Below are 15,080 nucleotides of genomic sequence, written 5' to 3' on the forward strand. Positions count from 1 at the left end.
ACCCATCGAGTTGCTGTAACAGCCGATATCGAAAAGGCGTTTCTTATGATATCTGTGGCAGCTAAGGATCGAGATTTCTTGCGGTTCTTGTGGGTGGACGATGCAGTTAAGGACGAGCCGAGAATTGTTGTGTATCGGTTCGCTAGAGTGGTATTTGGGGTGAATGCCAGCCCCTTCTTGTTGAACGCCACCATCCGACACCATCTTGAAATACACGCGGACACACACCGTGAAATTGTTTCCAAGGTGATACGGTCGATCTATGTCGATGATATTGTAACAGGTTCACAATCGGAAGAGCAAGCTTATCAGTTGTACAGTGAAGCTAAAACCTTGCTGAAGACGGGTGCATTCAACTTGCGAAAGTTTTACACTAATGCAACGAGATTGCAAGCTAAGGTGGACCTCGAGGAGTCGGCACAGCATCAAGATGAGCCTAAGCCAATGGAAACATATTCACAGTCCACACTGAGTGGCAATGGAGAACTTTGCGATGCTGAGCAAAGAATTCTTGGATTGAAGTGGAATATCACCTCAGATCAGATTATCTTCTCATTAGCCGATTTGGCTGAACAAGCCCGAAGACTGGAGCCCACCAAAAGGAACGTCATCAGCCTTATCGGGAGGGTGTATGACCCATTAGGATTCTTGGCCCCAATTGTAGTGAGATACTTCTCAACGCACATGGCATACATAACATTACGTAATGTTATGTATGCCATGTGCGTTGAGAAGTATCTCACTGTGAAAATCGAAATAAGTGTTAACGTTTGAACTATCTAATATAATCCTAGTCAGCAGTAGCACCTCAGTGCATGGAATAGCTCTCTCTCCGAAATATTACACTCCTCATCATCGGACAAGATATCGCCAAGTACCCCCCACAGGGCCAGAAGTGGTAGTTTACTGTTTGTAAACTATGTTTGTACTTGCGAGTGTACATTGAATTTTAGTTCATCTACAATAGGTACAACGTTGTATACTACTGTAAATGAACTCTTTTAGCCCTGTGTCCTCCACAGTGAAGTGCTGTCTCTTGGTCATTCTTCAAGTTAATTTTCATGTATTTTATTTTATGTGACCCCCATGCAATGCTAGCGCTCGGCCGTTTGCAGTGCTCTAGCAAGCAGTAGGTCGTCCTCCTCGATCTTGCTCCTCGATCTTGCAAAAAGAAGACGTTCAACTGCAGCTGCCGCAAAAATACGTCTATGGCGTGATAGCGACATGCGTCTGCGGCGTATAATCGGTTATACGTTACTGATACCTGTGATGCTCTTAACAGACATAACATCATCGGAAGTAGATCTAGTCTCGTCAAGAGTAGCTGGAAAATTGGATACATAAACACAATTAACACGAAATGGGACTGTATGGGCAATGAACTATAACCTTTGACTTCTACCGTCTTGGGCGCTGGAGTAAAACAAGGCTATAGTCTAGTGCAAAGTGCAAAGTGCACGTGCAATAACTATTTTTAGACATAAGCATCCGCCTATTTATAATACGATAGATTGTAGTTGCATGCCCTTTGCAGACATAGTACTTGTATAATTATAAGGGTAGTCATTAAACAAACCTTTGACCTTGAGCATTGCTTTACACCTTCTTCTTATCGTCTTCTTGTAAGACGTTTATGCCACATAATAATGTACACGATAATACAAATTAATTTCGGATTAAGATACCTGTGATGACGTAGCAACATCGGAGGTAGATTTAATCTCGATCGTCAACAGCTACTAGCTGCATGGATACATATAAAACACAACACGGAATGGGCACGGAATGGGACTGGGCAAAAAACTACAACCCAGAGTACGTACTGTAACAATGGTTTACCTGCTGAAAATTCCGTGTGCTTGGTAGAGTTGGAACGGTGATCACGTGACCTTGCTCCAGATATTCGAAAGTGCAAGTCGATCATCCGAGCCGATTTTGCTATTGTTTTACATTGTGTCCGGAACATTGTGTCCTGATTATTATTAAAATGTTTTGTATACTCTATAAAATAATGATGCATGAGCGCCAGCAAGTTGTGGATTCTACCTTGTCAAGTGAGTACATGATCTAAACTAGATCAATACTACCTGTATGCTCATAGGCAACCGCACCATGAATACTAGATATACAAGTAACTTACCAAAGAGAAATGGTTCAAAAGTGGCCTTTGTACGGTTAATTGATCATAACCGCAATGTCCGATTTATTGATCGAGATACCTGTTCCGCTGGAGTCCTTACTGGTGAGAATATCAGCACTTACGTTGTTTTTGTCCGACAATCGCTACCACCGGACAGTTCAGCTATAAAACTTTCAGCTATAAAACAAACAATTTGGAGAATAGATAGCATAAGACATTAGCTTTAAAATGGTCTTTGAATCGTGTCTGTATCTTTTGTAGTTTTGAGGATATCGGTGTCCGGCATATGATGACGTCCCTACTATAATAATACACAATACACAGTCCCACAGATGAAGTCAAGTAGCCTTTCAGCAAGTAACTGACATGTGGGTACATACAGGGAAAAGCACACACACGGACAGTTCCCACAGACGAACCTAGTACCTCAACTACGTATAGCGCGAAATTTTCGAGGGGCTTAATTTTCGCGGATTTCGTGGGTTAGAATCCACAAAAAGTGTTCTTTAATTAGAATTACCTGCTATCATGCAAGGCGTGGCTTCCGGTAAGCAGTCATTCCGCGAACATTGTGCAACGAAATGGTGTTTTTAGAGGCCAATCCACGAAATATAAGTGCCTCGAAAATTTCGCGCTATACGGTAACTGACATGTGGGTACACACAGGATACACACAGGAAAAAGCACACACGAACAGTTCCCACAGACGAAGTCAACTAGCAAGATGGCCACTATAATAATACACAGGGAAAAGCACACACACACGGACAGACAAAGTCAACTAGCCTTTCAGCAAGTAACTGACATGTGGGTAGCTACTATAATACACAGGGAAAAGTACGCAAACGGACAGTTCCCACAGACGAAGTCAACTAGCCTTTCAGCAAGTAACTGACATGTGGGTACATAAGCCACTAGGGTACATAAGCCACTATAAGCCACTATAATAATACACAGGTAAAAGCACACACACGGACAGTTCCCACAGACTAGCCTTTCAGCAAGTAACTGACATGTGGGTACAAACACACACACGAACAGTTCCCACACCCACAGACGAAGTCAACTAGCAAGTAACTGACATGTGGGTACATAAGCTACTATATTAATACACAGGGAAAAAGCACACGGACAGACGAAGTCAACTAGCCTTTCAGCAAGTAACTGACATGTGGGTACATAAGCCTAATTACATAAGCCTAATTATAGCACACACACACAGATGAGCAAGAAACAGACATGTGGGTGACTGAAGGCACTACAATAACATGCAGGGACAGGAACTGACATGTAGCTTAGGTATACATTACGGTGTACTTTAACATACAATTAATGGGGCGCATATTAATTAGTACACAAGGTGAAGAGGTTCTATTTTGTATGCAGACACACAGTATACACACTTAACTTATCTTAGCTTCTTAGCTTCCTAGGCAGGCCCAAGGTGAGCAGATATTTTCTTTCCAGAAGAGCACATGTCCAGATCACGTGAGGTAGTTTATTCTATTTGAAGCACCTCTATTTGAAGCACCACTGACACAATTTAATTTTGTGATGCTAGCATGCAATGGGAAGAACCTCTCTTACTAAGAGAAAGCTAAGGTCAAGACAAAAGAGCAAAAGGAGAGAAAGAAAAAAGTCTTCCTTGATCATGCCAAATGGCTTACGTCAACCTGGTGAGCTGCCAGTTGTGCTCGGCCTGGCTTTCTCTAAAAGGAAAAAGGCCTGCAAAGGAGGCTCTAGTTCTATACTGTAGCTAGCTAGATGATAGTATTACACCGCTGTTTCAAGGCTCCACTTAGTTTGTAATTAGAACATTCTGCTATTCAATGAAAAATTGAAAAAATGGGTGTGGTTTTTGAACAATTGTATTTCCTGTGGTATGTCTTTCCTGTGGTATGTCATACTTATACCCATAGCAACTCATTTGTTATTCATTGAAGTCACATGAAAGCTTGTTGACTGTCTGAATGACACCAAATGCGCATAGCAACAAGCTTTTTGCTGCGCGTGCGCACCAAGAAACTACACTGCACTCAATTAGTGTACTACTGTCTGGAGATAAGTGGATGTTTTTACAACTCTCTAACCACTAACAAGAATAGTGAAAGAGGAAGTGTTCTAGTACTACTGCACAATAAAAGGTAATGGGCTGATTTTTGTGCAAAAATAAAATTAGGTTTGAAACTTGACAAAATAATTATAACTACGACTACATAATAATTAGTATACATACATGCAGAAACAACATTCAGGAATGAGTGAGGAGCACATTGCTGTACTCTCCCAGCACTGCCGGGTGTGCGGATCTCATTTTAAAAACAAGAAGAGAGTCGATCTCTTAGAGGTTTTTGGGATCGATGTCAATGAAGACCAGGATGAAATTCATATTGCCACCCTTGATGTATCATACCAAAGCAGCAGAAAAAGACAAAACGGAATACAACCCCAGGAAAGTCATTGCAACATGGTCGGCACACACTGAAAATTGCTTAGTATGCTCGAGTGATAGCGTTCACAGTGTTGGTGGGAGACCCAGTATACAAACCTGGTAGACCAGTCCTTTCTGTCAGCCATCAAACAGCAATAGCTCCCCTCAGTTTTTGTCAGAAGAAAACAGTTTTTCAAATGCCCCCTGTGTTTAGAGATTCTAGATAGAGTGTGATACACTCGTCTGTGCCGATTGCTTGTGTACACGGTTGCAAGGGTACACGGTTGCAGAGCACATCGTGTCCTTGCTGCCATACAGAGCACCTCAGCGATTTGGACACAATCCAACCTCCGTCCAAGATTACTCTCAGGGCATTAGAAACCATTGAGGTTACGTGCAGTGAGTGTGCAAAACGAGGGTACCTAAAACATCACAAGGCCCACGTTGATAGCACGTTGATAGCACAGAGCACTTCAACCCTGTACCAATAGAACTCGACCCATCTGACCTTTTGAACAACTGTCACCGTTCGAGGAGAAACTACAATCGAGGCTGATCAAACGCAGTATGCACAGAGGAAGGTGAGGGAAATAATTATTACCAAAGGATTATAATCTAATTCGTACCATGTAATACATGTATTTTTTACAGCCACTGACTTTTGTACAAGTAAGCTCACCTCGAGTATCCAGTGGCAGTGCCAGCCAAACCACTCTCAAACGGCGTAGTACTGAGTAGTACTGAGCTGTTGGAAGTACGCAAAAGCGTGAGCGATGTACAGCACGAAAGGAAGACCGGGAGAAGTTGGTTGACGGACTGGGAATTCAATCGGTCTTGATGATTCCGTTTTACAAGCTACGAATCATGAAGAAGTAATACATGTACAATAATTATAACATCTCTCTTACCTCAAGCAATTTTCGCACTTTAACCCTGTACCAATAGAACTCTACCCATCTGACCTTTTGAACTTTTGAAGAACTGTCACCGTTCGAGGAGAAACTACAATCGAGGCTGATCAAACGCAGTAGCTGAAAGTGAAGACAGGAGGAACGGTGAGGGAAATATTACCAAGGGATTATAATCTAATTCGTACCATGTAATACATGTATTTTTTACAGCCACTGACTTTTGTGCAAGTAAGCTCACCTTGAGTATCCGGTGGCAGTGCCCAGCCAAACCACTCTCAAACGGCGTAGTACTGAGCTGTTGGAAGTACGCAAGAGGGTGAGCGGTGGTGAGGATGTACTGCAGTTGAGCAATGAGGTGGACTGGGAGAAGTTGGTTGAGGAGCTCAAGAAAACTACGGACTGCTTAGCTTGGGAATTCAATCGGTCTTGATGATTCCGTTTTACAAGCTACGAATAAGTAATACATGTACAATAATTATCTTACCTCAAGCTCTATACAGGAAGATGCGAGCAGAAGGCAATTCACCTCAAGTCTGAGCTGGTTCCTTTCACCTTCCCACTCAGAGATGGTAGACACACGGTAGAAATACCTATGTGCTACACTCCAAATCTGTGGGAGTACGATGACGCTGAGAGGAGGTGTAATTTCATGTAACCATACAGATACTGTGTAACACTTTTCATCTATTTAGAGTGCACCGACTGACGTGGCACAATGGCAGGATCCCAGAGAGTGAGATATGGGTCAAGCTGGGAGGCGACAAGGGAGGAGGGAGTTCAAGGGAGGAGGGAGTTTTAAGATGAATTTTCAAATCTACAACGTCGATCACCCCAACTCCCCTGTCAATACCTGTGCGTTTTGTGTGTCCTCAGAATAGCGTTACAGAGGTTCCAGGACGAGGTCGACAGCATGCACACCAGACATACTACCTATAACATAATTATTACAATTATAGAGGAAAGAGTATCAGGGTGTACTAGTTTCTGTCAGGTGCTTCAGGTAAATGTACACAAATATTTCATACTTCGCATATCATATTTCGCATAATTGTGATAGGGTGCCTGATAATTTCGGATCAGCTGAGGACACCACCCACAACAGAACAGTGGAGAGTAGAAGTACTGACAGCATCGTGCGGGACAACCAAAGATTTATGGCAGCAGGAGGGACAAAGCAGGAGGGACAAAGTGAAGAGCTACTTGCGTCAGGGAACCGTTTTTTAAGCAGTCAAGTAGAAAATATATTTTATTTAACACCCACCTTAACACCCACCTTTTTCTGAAATGCAGGTCTGCCCTCCAGGTCTGCATATTGGTTTGGGACCGTCTGTTCCAATTAATGGAGGATCAGTGTCATCAGTTAGAAGTTGACAGTCGTGAGAAGGGCGGTCCGTCATACATGGATGAAGCCAGAACCCGAGCTAGACATCCCTACAGAAACTTGTGTAGGGCAAATGAGCTCACCTGAATGATCTTGTGGGCAGTGTTCGGACAGGGTGAGGAAGGTGAGGATCCTGAGCTGCAAGCCCTCCGCTCCGAGCTCGAGGAGAAAGCCCTGCATGTGAACAAACTGGTAAGTGCTACATGTAATTACTACACTATAGTGTGTATGTATCATATACACACAATTTTCAGGACACTGAGTGGGCCAAACTAGACGCACTTACGAGTGCGGGTTTCAAGCGAGCCCCTTTGTTAAAGCCATAGACACTGCAGGTACTATAGTGGAACATTTGTTGGGAATCATGTCGACCGAACGCTAATTTAATTACCAAGTATTTATAATTATTGTGATGGGTTGTTTTTACAGCCAAAGAGTTTTTACAGCCAAAGAACATAGTGGAGCTTTGTAACGCAGTGGTGCTGGCAGCAGGTAACTACCAACCTGCTATTATGGAGAAGGCAGAGAAGATCCAGAGGACATTTTCGGTTGTATTTGATCTTTTTAGCAAGTGTCACAACATCTACAGTGAGTGTATATGCTTCCCTAGGTATAGGTAAATTATTTGTCTAAAGAAATGCCACAAATTACCTTGTAATTCCATCCAAAGATTGCACATCAAATCATTCATGACGTACTACCGAGAGTCGTGATACCAAAAATGCATATGCTGGAGAAGCACGTAGTTGACTGGCTCAACGAGTGGAAGGTAGGATTAGGACAGATGGGCGAGCAAGGGGCAGAGTGATTCAAGCCTACTTTACTTTACTTTACTTTAATAATCTCAAGGGATCGTATCGGAACATTGCAAATGGAGTCGATAGGCTGAGATGTATGATGAGGACACACTTTATCCATGTTGCACCATGTTGCACCGTCTACCATAACGTGCCGACCTTCTGTGAAGAGGAACCTTCTTTAGCATGCATGATAATTTTACATGCATGATATTTTACACAGTATCAATACTTACCTGAAAGCTTCCTTTATAGTATACTGCTTGTTACTAGTCTTGGAAAACGCGTTTGTGGACAGAAGCGCTTCTTTGCTGCAGACACCATTCATGTTGGCCACAACATGTACTTGTACAAGCAGCTACAACTAAAGCTGTGTTCGCGTGATTTTTATGAAACGGGAAGTACAGAATTTACACATACTTAGGAACTCCCCTTCCCATGGGGATACTCCTAAGACCAGACCCATTTCCACTGGCTTGTGGTTTTTGGAATGATGTCATAATCATGTACTACATCCTGATAAACTAAGTGGTGAATTTTCATTGTTGTGAAACAGCGGTGATTAGTATAGTATCATGACTGTGTTATCTAGATCAACGGTGCGTGTCATTCCTTAGCAACTTCTGATTGTGACTCTCAGAAGAAAAGAGTGCACGTGTTGACGTTTCTTCTGTGGAAACTGATGCTGTTGAACAGAGAAAGCGTATTAAGAAATATGAAGTATCTTTGCAACAATACCAACTGAGAGAACACAAACTAAGTAAAAGAACTTGAGACAAACTTGAAGGCAGTAAAGAATGAGGCAAGAAGAAAAGTTGTCAGTGTAAGAACATTTTGGAAAGATGATCAACGTAGTAGAAGTGGTATAATTCTTAAGAAAGCGATGCAGACTAGTAATTCACAAGCAGTCATTTATTTGTGCTCTAGCTGTCAATGCAGTCCTGTATATGTACGTGACTAATAATTATGACTATTACCATTTGTAATGATTAAATAATACATGTAATCAATTCAGAATTGGAATAGAAAACAGTACATTCTCAGTGTTTCTAAGGTGATCAGTAGAAACTATTACAATACTTGAAATGTTCTCTACAGGGATAATTGAATTCACATTAGAAGGAAGCCAAAGTTCAACTGGTTTTCCGACTATGAAACAATCAGGGTGGATCATCGGCCAATTTACACATGCAAACACGTGTGACTTCAAAGTGTGACTTCAAATTGTTTCCAGGTAGAGTTATTGAAGAGTTATTGAGTGGGTAAGAAAAAATTCCATAATCGGGGATCTCCTTCATAAATACTTGGGGGAGCATTATTTGTAGAAAAGGTGAAAACTGGACCTGCTAGTACATACGGATTTTGAGAGAAATGATGATTACAGGACTTAAGTCTGTGACCATTCCATGAGAATTTTCTATAAGTGGTAGAAGTCACTTAAAAGCAGGTCAGAGTGTTCTGGATATAGGTTTTGGTACAAATTTTTTAGGACAAGGAGAAGATCTGATGATAAGGACAAAATAATGGATTTGCAACCGACTTCTACAAAGGTCTTTGAACTTGTAATATCTTGATCACACGAGAGAGTTAAAGGCCTTCATTCGCATTAATTGCAGTTCAATTGATCTATTGTTGTTGGGTTGTCTAGTCTACCCAGCACTTCATTGTATCGCTCAAAAGGATACAACCAGTACGAACGAAACGGTCCAAAATCGTTGATGAAGAAGTAAGGTGGAGATGCAAATGAATATTAGGTGTAAGCTGGCACATCGCAAAAGGAGAGCATCAGCTATACGAAGGTCATCATGTGTGGGGTGTACTTTACACAGCTTGCTAATACAAAATGTCTCCAGCATTCATTCCGTAAGCAATAGATAGAAAAATACTTTGTCCAATTCATTCAGTAAAAGTTCCAATATCAATCTTGGTCTTGGTAGGGATTCTGCCTAGGCCAGTTGGAACCTGTTTCAGTCTCTGTTGTTTCAGTCTCTGTTCAATCATCGTCACATCACTCTTGGTCAGTATTCCTCGTCCTATCAATATATCCAATGCCAGGTGTTTAGCAGTTCCAAGGTACAAGTTATGCATAGGATCTATTAGGTGCATACGTACAGGATCAAAATAGAGAATATCGACATCCTGCTTTGACTTTGCTATCTTTTTCACATCGGCACGATGTCCTGACTCCTGACTCATTTCGCAGTTTCCATGTTTGCTTATTAAGCCTTCACTAAATTCGACCAAGCTCGAACAACCTAAATTGGCACAGTGTCCCAAAAATCCACAAACCTTCCGACAAGCTGGAAGATCACAAGCTACTCCAATAAGAGCACCTCTATCGCTAGTCTCTCCAGGTACATGAAACAATACACCATCCCATAAAGTTTTGAGTTCAGATACAATCGTACAATCGGAGCAAGATAGGAGTTTATATTCAAAGGAGGGCCAGGTAATAGCAACACATTTTCTCGCTTAAATCGAACTGCCCTAGGGATGACAACACACCGACAGAGTACGTTATATGCTGAAACGGAATCTACATTAAGAAGAAATGCATAATTATTTGGGGATGACAAAAAATCAGTCCCGAGTATGTACGAAATTCTTTGCTCCGTCGTAAAAAGCTGGTTGATTCACACAACCGAACAAAATCAGGTCTCATGACAAATGCTTGGAGCAATGAAATAATACTTGAACAACAGTACATAGAAAAAGGATATAGCCGGTTACTTCCTGTTCTGACACAATTCTCTGCTTATAGGTGCATGTCTTGACGTCTCGTCTACTACCACATTCATTCACCGATTGAGCTATGACAACCATTACAAACACTAAACTTCTTGAAATCGTCATTTCTACCAGATATCTGAGAGAAAGCTTGTTAGCGGCAAGTTTTTTGCAACATGCTCGGCTTCCTTTGAATTTTTTCCAACGACTTTCACTTCTTGTGGAGGTAGCGTATCAATATCTTCATCAATTTCTGAATCATCCTCTTCCCAGATTTCACACTACACATTTGTTGTACAAATACTCACCTTCGGCGGCTTCACTCTGTATTTCACGTGGAGTGGAGTGGGGTCAGCAATGCCTTTGGGTGATAAATCAAATAGTTCCCAGTCACTTTCTGATAAATGTGACAGGCTTTGGAGCAGACTACAATTGTTGAGATTTAAATACCAGATGATAGAGCAAAGAATTGCCTATGCATTGATATGCTTAGTTTGCACATACCTTTTTTCATACCTGAGTTATGCGCGTTGGAAACTCAATTCTGAAATAGCGGTATTGAGAAACGCCCACTTAAAGATTGCTAAATTGGGAAAAGTAAGGTAATGGTGGCTGCTTAGACAAAGCGCTTCGGTGGAACGCGTTGGATTCAGAGCATCAGTAGAAAGACTGTAGATGACTATAAGCTAAGAAAAATTATTATGAGATTATACACTGCCATTGCTCAATACCAATATCTGCTCCAATATGGCCTTTTTCCCACAAATCATCAGAACATATCACATTTTCACTAAAATCACTCATATCAACAGCCCAGACTTTCGTACTATCGTTGTAGAAGAAACTCTTCTGATCCATGTTGTTTGTTTATTATTATAGCTGAGGTTTTTCTAAATAAACCCCAGCTAAATTACAATATATTTCTCCAATAAAACGAATTGTTTTTGGCGGCTCTGCTTAATTATTAGCTAGCTAGCTAGTCTGCCTGGAGTCTGACTGTAGCTGTTCTGCCTCGCCATGAGTCAGCTGAATATGAGTGGGGATTTGTTTAGTAGGAGTGTTTAGTAGGAGTGAACAATCCTCCAAGTCCTTACACCAACAAGGCGACCATTGTCAGAGCATTCGTCAGGTGCCCACCATCGGCAAGAGAGCCTGGCAGATGTGAGTAATAGCTCTTGAGTGAACTGCAGAAAACTAATGCCCGCTTAGAAGAGTTTGGAAACACTTTGAAGTCGATGGAGCAACGACTTGAATCTATTGAGTCAATCGATATCACCAGTAGCTCAGTCGATGGAGCAATGACTTGAATCTATTGAGTCAATCGATATCACCAGTAGCTCCTTTAAAAAGAGAAAGAAAGTTGTTCCTGTCAAAGCTTTACATGTATATACTCAGCCATAATGACAACGATCACATTGAATCTTGTAGGGTTGTGTGCGGGACGTATACAAAACCCTATTGGAAGATGTCTATTGGAAGATAATGAAAACAATTTTGAAGGATTTGTCCTCACGTAAGTGTAGAATATTAAGATGCAGAAAATCAGAATGTAGTGAAGAGGGTGATTCAAGAGGTGAAGAGTATTGAGGCAAATTATTGGTAAGTCGCCTCGGTGTGCATGCGCAAGCGAGCTGTCTGTGTAGACTGTGGAAGTAAAACTTCTGCAAAATAATGTAAAACTTCTGCTAAATACAATCTCTACTGAAAATTTTAGACTTGGACTATTTGGCATCGATCGTTTTTAATAATAATCATTCACATTACCCACTCCCTGTGATTATGCCTGCAATATAAGTAGCTTAATGTTATGTAGCTCTGGCACCGCACATCAGCATCCACAATGCTTTGTTGCGTTGGTAATGTTTTTTGTGGTGAATTCGTTCAAACTTTTAGTACTGTTGTACACCCAGGGGCGTTTCTAGAGATTGAAGCAGGAGAGATTGAAGCAGGAGGGTGCTCAAAAGTACAGAAAAAAAAATGGAGCCGCGCGCGCGATTTTACGCCCCCGCATTTATTGCGGCGTATCTTTCATACATCCAGGTCCTCCCCCATGCAGCCTTGCAGCAAAAAAGTACAGCACACTGCCCAAGAAAAGAGCGGCTCCTACTATTCTCCTCTAGAGCTTCTCTCTTCCTAGCTACAATAATTTTTCTGTGTATCTTCTTGTAAATGACAATAAAATAATTATAATGTATAATGTTGTAGTTTGAGTAATCTATAGTACCGGTACTATAGCTCATACTTCCCTGCTAAATACACTCAAATGGGATCTAATACATGCATAGCGTGATAATAAGACATAATTATGAGTCAGTCATCTCCATGCACTATTCTTCTGGGGTACATCCTAGCAAACTGGTCAATCACAATGGGGATGTCCAGTCATTCTAGTGTTAGTCATTGCTTCTCAGTATCTCTCAGTGGAGCAAGAGGTGACTGGGATAGTGCAGAGGATCTATTATGCATGCAATTAACAACATTGGAATGGCAATACTGATTGCACATGTGATGACTTGTAATCGTTTTGTAATCGTTGTGTCAATGAGATAGAGCTGCACAGTTAGCTAGCTAGCTACTGAGTGATACGATTAGTTTCATGGTTGTCTGGGAGGACAGGGGGGTGCTCAAGCCCCCCATTGTACACGCCACTGTAACACCAATCAAAACTTGATAAAGACTCTCTTAAGGAAGAGTCTTAAGGAGAAAGGAGCCAATCAAAGGCGTCTTAATAGAGTCAAAAGGGTAGGTTATAATAATAATTAGTGAGCTATACGACATCGTATCTTTCCCCCTGCAGAAATTGGAATTGAGGAAGGCTTCTCAGCAACATCAGTTTCCGAAGAACAAAAGAGTAAAATCCTTGTGAATGACTTTGTGTCAAGTGAAGAAAGTACCGTGGAAAGCTCTGGTGGGACTGTTCTTAAAGTTAAACCACTTCCATGGCGATGTGAAAAGATCAATCGTTTCTTTAAAAAACTACAGAACTAAAGCTAAGAGAAAACCATCAAGGCAATCCACCCAACAGACACTTGCGGGTGACACGTCAAGCAGACCAAAGCCTATCAACTTTCCAAGTGATTTTTGGGGATTTGAACTCAACTGAAAACGAACCCGAAGAAAACTCATCTCAATTATACTGTGATGATTTATTAAACTCATTCTGAATAACTTTCCAATGAAGAAAACCACATTTAATGATTATTTTTCATTTCCAGCACAGATATTTCCAATAAGGATTCCTTAGTAAATAAATATGCCCATTCATAGTTGGGTTCCATGAGTGTTTCCATTACAGTGTTTCCATTAGATTTCTATTTGCATTTCCAGTGTATTAATTATGATATTTCCAATAATGATTCCTTTGTTGAGAAATATGCTAAGTTTCTGGATGCTTTATAATTAATTGATGATTCTCTTTAACTTAAATCCATACGAATTTCCATATTGTTTACAGATTTTAGTAAGAATTCCTGTGTATGTCGTCGTCATGATTATGTTTCCTTTAGCCTGCTATGAGTGTTGCATTCAACGTACTGTGCGATTGCCGCTTGGTTGGTTGTTCTAAAGAAAGTCGTTCAACCTACCTGTCCACTGTTAGCTAAAGTATGGATTTGTACGGATTTGTACAAGGACACTTACAAAAAAAAAAAAAAAAGTTTAAAACAAGTTGGTAGACCATTTAAGCAGCAAGCCATTTGCGTACACAGGTACTTCGACATAAGCTCTACAAGCTCTACAATAGTTGCTAAGCAGCTTTTTGACCAGAGTGCAGCCTTTTAAAGGCCACACATACTTCCAGCCGTTGACATCTCCATAGCAACTTCATTGGGGGCGGAGATAACTAATTTGGTGGGTTTAATGCAAACTAAAGTGATAGAACTGTTGTAACTGTTGTCGAGATTGTGTGCGGCATTCAAGAATCACGGTCTGGGAAACTATGTCAGCGATCTTGAGGATAACTGCAGCGACTGTCAGATATTTCAGGTAACTGGCACTACACCAAAATTTAAATTTCAACGAAACCTGCTGAAACCTCACTGACATACTAGTTGCCTGCCATATTTTTGTGTACAAGAGAACATGAAACAATGCTAGCTATTATTGTAGCTAAAAGTCTTGTAATCCAATGAAGTGGTCTGAGGTCAGCTGGAAAAAACTGAGTATTTTGTCGTCAAATTTTGTTGGCTGCATAGCTTCTAGGTGACCAGTATTCGATGCCTAAAGACTTACTGGAGGGCGAGTCGAAGAGATCTTGTTCATAGAGACCTTACAGCAAAAAATATATCCCTCTACAGTCGCCATATTAGCAGCTAGAAATGGCCGTAACTTTGTTTCAACTTACTCTCTTGGGAAAAACTCTTCGAGTCGCCTTATTATACAAACAGCAGACTATACGGTAAGGAGGGGTTTCCTGATGCTTAGAATTGACGACAAGTGATGACAAGTGACCATTGCCAGATGAGAGCCACGCAAATTTGAGCGTGGGTGGGAACTGTATACCGTAACCTTAAACACATATTCTGAACGCCACGGTAATCGGTGAACAATCATAGAGTCCACATTCGTCATCACGGTCAGCCAGTTTTTCTTTTTCTTTTGGTCTTCAGTAAGTTCTTTCAGTAAGTTCTTTCAGGAGTAGTTTCGAATAAATTGATATTGTCATCATCAGTGTTTAGTATGTACAGTATGTACG

The 15,080-nt window shown here is 41.1% G+C and overlaps 4 long non-coding RNA genes across 4 annotated transcripts; 2 read left to right on the forward strand and 2 right to left on the reverse strand.

Moving 5' to 3' along the window:
- Nucleotides 1-1,071: 1,071 nt before the first annotated feature.
- Nucleotides 1,072-3,263, reverse strand: LOC135351370 (uncharacterized). The gene is made up of 2 exons (XR_010399443.1): nt 1,840-3,263; nt 1,072-1,743 (listed from the first exon to the last, which is right to left on the reverse strand). It is a non-coding gene; the product is annotated as an uncharacterized LOC135351370 (long non-coding RNA).
- Nucleotides 3,264-4,029: 766 nt separating this feature from the next.
- LOC135351372 (uncharacterized) lies at nt 4,030-7,707 on the forward strand. Its single transcript, XR_010399445.1, has 7 exons — nt 4,030-5,152; nt 5,223-5,626; nt 5,693-5,939; nt 5,983-6,121; nt 6,175-6,482; nt 6,540-7,055; nt 7,310-7,707. It is a non-coding gene; the product is annotated as an uncharacterized LOC135351372 (long non-coding RNA).
- An 80-nt stretch (nt 7,708-7,787) lies between these two features.
- LOC135351371 (uncharacterized) lies at nt 7,788-8,572 on the reverse strand. The gene is made up of 2 exons (XR_010399444.1): nt 7,897-8,572; nt 7,788-7,822 (listed from the first exon to the last, which is right to left on the reverse strand). It is a non-coding gene; the product is annotated as an uncharacterized LOC135351371 (long non-coding RNA).
- A 2,100-nt stretch (nt 8,573-10,672) lies between these two features.
- On the forward strand, nt 10,673-13,878 carry LOC135351373 (uncharacterized). The gene is made up of 2 exons (XR_010399446.1): nt 10,673-13,129; nt 13,185-13,878. It is a non-coding gene; the product is annotated as an uncharacterized LOC135351373 (long non-coding RNA).
- Nucleotides 13,879-15,080: the final 1,202 nt, after the last annotated feature.

Source organism: Halichondria panicea, chromosome 17 (assembly GCF_963675165.1).
Source record: "Halichondria panicea chromosome 17, odHalPani1.1, whole genome shotgun sequence".
Lineage (NCBI taxonomy): Eukaryota > Metazoa > Porifera > Demospongiae > Suberitida > Halichondriidae > Halichondria > Halichondria panicea.